Here is a 5,359-nt window from a genome sequence, read left to right on the forward strand (position 1 = left end):
AGCCGCACCCCCTCCGCCCCCTCTTCCCTCCCCTCCTCTGCGCCGCCGCCGGCGAGCTCGGTCGGGCAAAGCCCGGTGGGGGCGGCGGCGGGGCCTTTCTCCCCCTCTGCTCGTGGTGTGCTGGCGCAGGCGGCGTCTTCGAGCGGTGGCGCTGGGCGGCCGCTGGGCGCAGCGGCGCGGCATGGTGGCTGGCTGCTGGCGGCGCGCCGACGTCCAGGATCTGTGTGCGGCGGGTGGCTGCGGGCCTGCGGTGCTCCCTTCTCGGGAGGTGGCGCGGACTGCCTCCTGCTGGATCCGGCCGGATTTGGCAGTGGGGGTCGGCCGGCGGCGCTTGGCTTCGGTGGTGCGTGCCCGGCGGCTCCGGTGCTTGGAGCTCACCGGGCGACGCGGGTTGGGCGGCGGTCTGGTGTGGCCGTTGCTCCGGCCGGGGGCGGCGGCGTGGGGAGGCCCGACGCATGATGGCGGCCTCCCGGTGTCGTGGCGGCTTCCCGGTGGCTCGGCGGATCTGCCTGCAGCGGCGGCCGGCTTCTCCAGCGTCGGCTCATCTGCATTCGGTCCATCTCGGCCTTCACCCCATCTCCTCGGCGCCTGGGCGCTTCTTCCATCGAAGGGCTGTCCCTCTCCCAGCTGCGGTCCATCGCGCGTCTCGCCCCCGGTGCAGCAGGACCGAGCTCGTCTCGCGCACAGTGCAGCAGGACCGAGCTCGTCTTGTGCACGATGCAGCAGGACTGACCTCGCCCCCCTCTCGGTGCTGCAGGACCGAACTCGTCTCGCGCTCGGGGTTGTAGGACGGGTCGATGGATGCCTGTGCTGGCCAGCCTATTGGGTCTCGACGCTGGGGGTCGCCCAGGGGTGCGAAAGGTGGGACCTTTTCGCCCGTCTCTTTGGTCGGGGTAGCGGTGGGCCTCGGGTGAGGTGGTGTCAAGGTCTTGGATGCCGGGGCGGCGGCCCTGGAGGCGGTAGCGCGGTGCTCTTTGGCAGAGACCGTGGCTTTGGTGCTGCCTGGTGGCCATGGCCGTGTGGGCGGCGTGGTAGCCGGGGTGTGGCGGTGAGTGTTGGCCGGGGTAAAAACATGTTTTGTCTTCGGACGGACCGGCGGCGGAGAAGCTCGTTCCCTTCTTGAAGGCGTCGACGCGGCGCTCTCGGCGGAGAAACTCTGATCCTTGGATCCGGCGGTGGCGGCTCCGGTGTCGTTTCCTTCGTGAAGCCGCCGCCTTGGAGTTCACGGTTCGTCATATGCGGCTTCATCTCTTCATGGTAGTAGTGCTAGGGGTGGTGTTGTTGCGCTCAACACCTTTGTTCCTTGCCTTGGGTGTGTGTGTGGTGGTGGCGTGCGTTTGTATCGGGTGATGTGGATCTTTGCTTTATATATAAAGCGGGGTGGAAGCCTTTTTCGGTAAATTTATGCTCTCTCTCGCCTCCCCCTATTGTTCCTGCACGCCGCCACCCGCCGCTACTCCCCCACGCAGTGGCATCGCCCTCTACTGCTCCCCGCACACCGCCATCGCCTGCCGCTGCTCTCCCGCGCGATGCTGCTACTGGCGTGGCTGTGGGTAGGACTACTGCCCGCGGAGAGGCTGTAGTATTGAATCTCAACGCTGCCGTCGAAGGGGAGCTCGAGGCCGAGGTCCCTGCTTGCACACAACTCCTCCATGTACATCGCGACGCTTGGCGAACGAGTGGTGGTGCAGGAAGGAGGAGGCGCACAAGGACGAGGACCCGCCGGGATGCTTCCCCACTGCAAACACCACGGGGGTGTCGATGTCGGGGGTGCAGCCGTTGCGCTCGTGCCAGCTCTTCTTCATCTCCCACGTGCGGTCCACCCACGCCTCCCGCACCGCTGATGCCGCTGGACCCCGTTGAAACTGCTTCGCCACGGCTGCGCCGACCCGCGTGTTGGGGAACGCAGCAATTTCAAAAAAAATCGTACGATCACGCATAATCTATCTAGGTGATGCATAGCAACAAGAGGGAAGAGTGTTGTCTACGTACCCTCGTAGACCGAAAGCGGAAGCATTATGATAAAGTGGTTGATGTAGTCGTACGTCTTCACGATCCGACCGATCCTAGCACCGAAGGTACAGCACCTCCGTGATCTGCACATGTTCAGCTCGGTGACGTCCCACGAACTCTAGATCCAGCTGAGGTCGAGGGAGAGTTTCGTCAGCACGGCGACGTGTTGATGGTGATGATGAAGTTACCGGCGCAGGGCTTCTACGACGTTATGACCGAGGTGGAAATCCGTGGAGGGGGGCACCGCACACAGCTAAACAATCAACTTGTCTGTTCTAGGGTGCCCCCTGCCCCCGTATATAAAGAAGCAAGGGGGAAGCCGACCGGCCCTCCTAGGGCGCGCCCCCAATAGGGGATTCCTACTAGGACTCCCAGTCCTAGTAGGTTTCCACCTAAAGGGACAGAGGGGGAAGGAAGGAGAAGGAGAGGGGGAAGGAAAGGGGGGTGCCGCCCCCTTCCTTGTCCTATTCTGACTCAAGGGGACGGGGCGCGCGGCCTGCCCTGGTCGCTCTCTCTCTCTCCCCACTAAGGCCCATCGAGGCCCATTAGTTCCCCTGGGGGGTTCTGATAACCCTCCGGCACTCTAGTTTTATCCGAAACTTCTCCGGAACACTTCCCGTGTCCAAATATAGTCGTTCAGTATATCAATCTTTATGTCTCGACCATTTTGAGACTCCTCGTCATGTCTGTGATCACATCCGGGACTCCGAACAACCTTTGGTACATCATATCACATAAACTCATAATACCAATCATCATCGAACGTTAAGCGTGCGGACCCTACGGGTTCGAGAACTATGTAGACATACCCGAGGCACATCTCCGATCAATAACCAATAGTGGAACCTGGATGCTCATATTGGTTCCTACATATTCTACGAAGATCTTTATCAATCAAACCGCATACAACAGATGTTGTTCCCTTTGTCATCGGTATGTTACTTGCCCGAGATTCGATCGTCGGTATCTCAGTACCTAGATCAATCTCGTTACCGGCAAGTCTCTTTACTCGTTCCGTAATACTTCATCCCGCAACTAACTCATTAGTCATAATGCTTGCAAGGCTTATAGTGATGAGTATTACCGAGAAGACCCAGAGATACCTCTCTGAAACACGGAGTGACAATCCTAATCTCAATCTATGCCAACCCAAAAAACACCTTCGGAGACACCTGTAGAGAACCATTATAATCACCCATTTATGTTGTGACGTTTGGTAGCACACAAACTGTTCCTCCGGTATTCGGGAGTTGTTGGAGATCGTTGCAGAAAATAAAAATTTTCTACGTATCACCAAGATCAATCTATGGAGCAACTAGCAACGAGATAGAGGGGAGTGCATCTTCATACCCTTGAAGACCGCGAGACGGAAGTGTTGCAAGAACGCGGATGAGGGAGTCGTACTCGAAGCAATTCAGATCGCGGTGGATTCTGATCTTAGCGCCAAACAACGGCACCTCCGCGTTCAACACACGTGCAGCCCGGTGACGTCTCCCGCGCCTTGATCTAGGAAGGAGGAGGGAGAGGTTGAGGAAGAGGGACTCCAACAGCAGCACGACGGAGTGGTGGTGATGGAGCGACAGTACTCCGGCAGGGCTTCGCCAAGCTCTTGCGGAGGAAGAGAAGTGTTGGGGAGGGGATGGGCTGCGCCTTGGATGTGTTGTTGCAGCCCTCCCCTCGCCCCTCTATTTATAGGAGGAGGCGGAAGGGGCCCGGCCTAATCTAGATGAGATCTAGAGGGGGGCGGCCAAGGGGAGGGGGCTTGCCCCCCAAGCAAGGGGGGCGCCCCCCTTAGGGTTTCCCCCCAACCCTAGGCGCATGGGCCCAAGGGGGGTGGCGCCCAACCCTCTAAGGGCTGGTTCCCTTCCCTCTACAGCCCAGGAGGCCCTCCGGGAGAGGTGGCCCCTCCCGGTGGACCCTCGGAACCCTTCCGGTGGCCCCGGTACAATACTGGTATGCCCCTGAACTTTTCCGGTGACCGTATGACAACTTACCAAATATAAATCTTCACCTTTGGACCATTCTGGAACTCCTCGTGACGTCCAGGATCTCATCCGGGACTCCGAACAACATTCGGTAATCACATACAAGTCTTCCTAATAACCCTAGCGTGATCGAACCTTAAGTGTGTAGACCCTACGGGTTTGGGAATCACGCAGACATGACCGAGACAGTTCTCCGGCCAATAACCAACAGCGGGATCTGGATACCCATGTTGGCTCCCACATGTTCCACGATGATCTCATCGGATGAACCATGATGTTGAGGATTCAAGTAATCCCGTATGCAATTCCCTTTATCAATCGGTACGTTACTTGCCCGAGATTCGATCGTCGGTATCCTAATACCTCGTTCAATCTCGTTACCGGCAAGTCACTTTACTGGTTACATAATGCATGATCCCGTGACTAACCACTTAGTCACATTAAGCTCATTATGATGATGCATTACCAAGTGGGCCCAGAGATACCTCTCTGTCATACAGAGTGAAAAATCCCAGTCTCGATTCGTGCCAACCCAACAGACACTTTCGGAGATACCTGTAGTGCACCTTTATAGTCACCCAGTCACGTTGTGACGGTTGGTACACCCAAAGCACTCCTACGGTATCCGGGAGTTACACAATCTCATGTTCTAAGGAACTGATACTTGACAATCAAAAAGCTCTAGCAAACGAACTACACGATCTTGTGCTATGCTTAAGGTTGGGTCTTGTCCATCACATCATTCTCCTAATGATGTGATCCGTTATCAATGACATCCAATGTCCATAGTCAGGAAACCATGACCATCTGTTGATCATCGAGTTAGTCAACTAGAGGCTCACTAGGGACATGTTGTGGTCTATGTATTCACACATGTATCATGGTTTCCGGTCAATACAGTTATAGCATGAATAATAGACAATTATCACGAACAAGGAAATATAGTAATAATCATTCTATTATTGCCACTAGGGCATATTTCCAACAGTCTCCCACTTGCTCTAGAGTCAATAATCTAGTTACACTGTGATTGATCAAACACCCATAGAGTTCTGGTGTTGATCATGTTTTGCTCGCGGAAGAGGTTTAGTCAACGGATCTGCGACATTCAGATCCGTATGCACTTTGCAAATATCTACGTCTCCATCTTGAACATTTTCACGAATGGAGTTGAAGCGATGCTTGATGTGCCTGGTCTTCTTGTGAAACTTGGGCTCCTTGGCAAGGGCAATAGCTCCAGTGTTGTCACAGAAGAGAGTGATCGGCCCCGACGCATTGGGAAAACTCCTAGGTCGGTGATGAACTCCTTCATCCAGATTGCTTCATGTGCTGCCTCCGAGGCTGCCATGTACTCCGCTTCA

Source organism: Triticum dicoccoides, chromosome 2B (genome assembly GCF_002162155.2).
Source record: "Triticum dicoccoides isolate Atlit2015 ecotype Zavitan chromosome 2B, WEW_v2.0, whole genome shotgun sequence".
Taxonomy (NCBI): Eukaryota; Viridiplantae; Streptophyta; class Magnoliopsida; order Poales; family Poaceae; genus Triticum; species Triticum dicoccoides.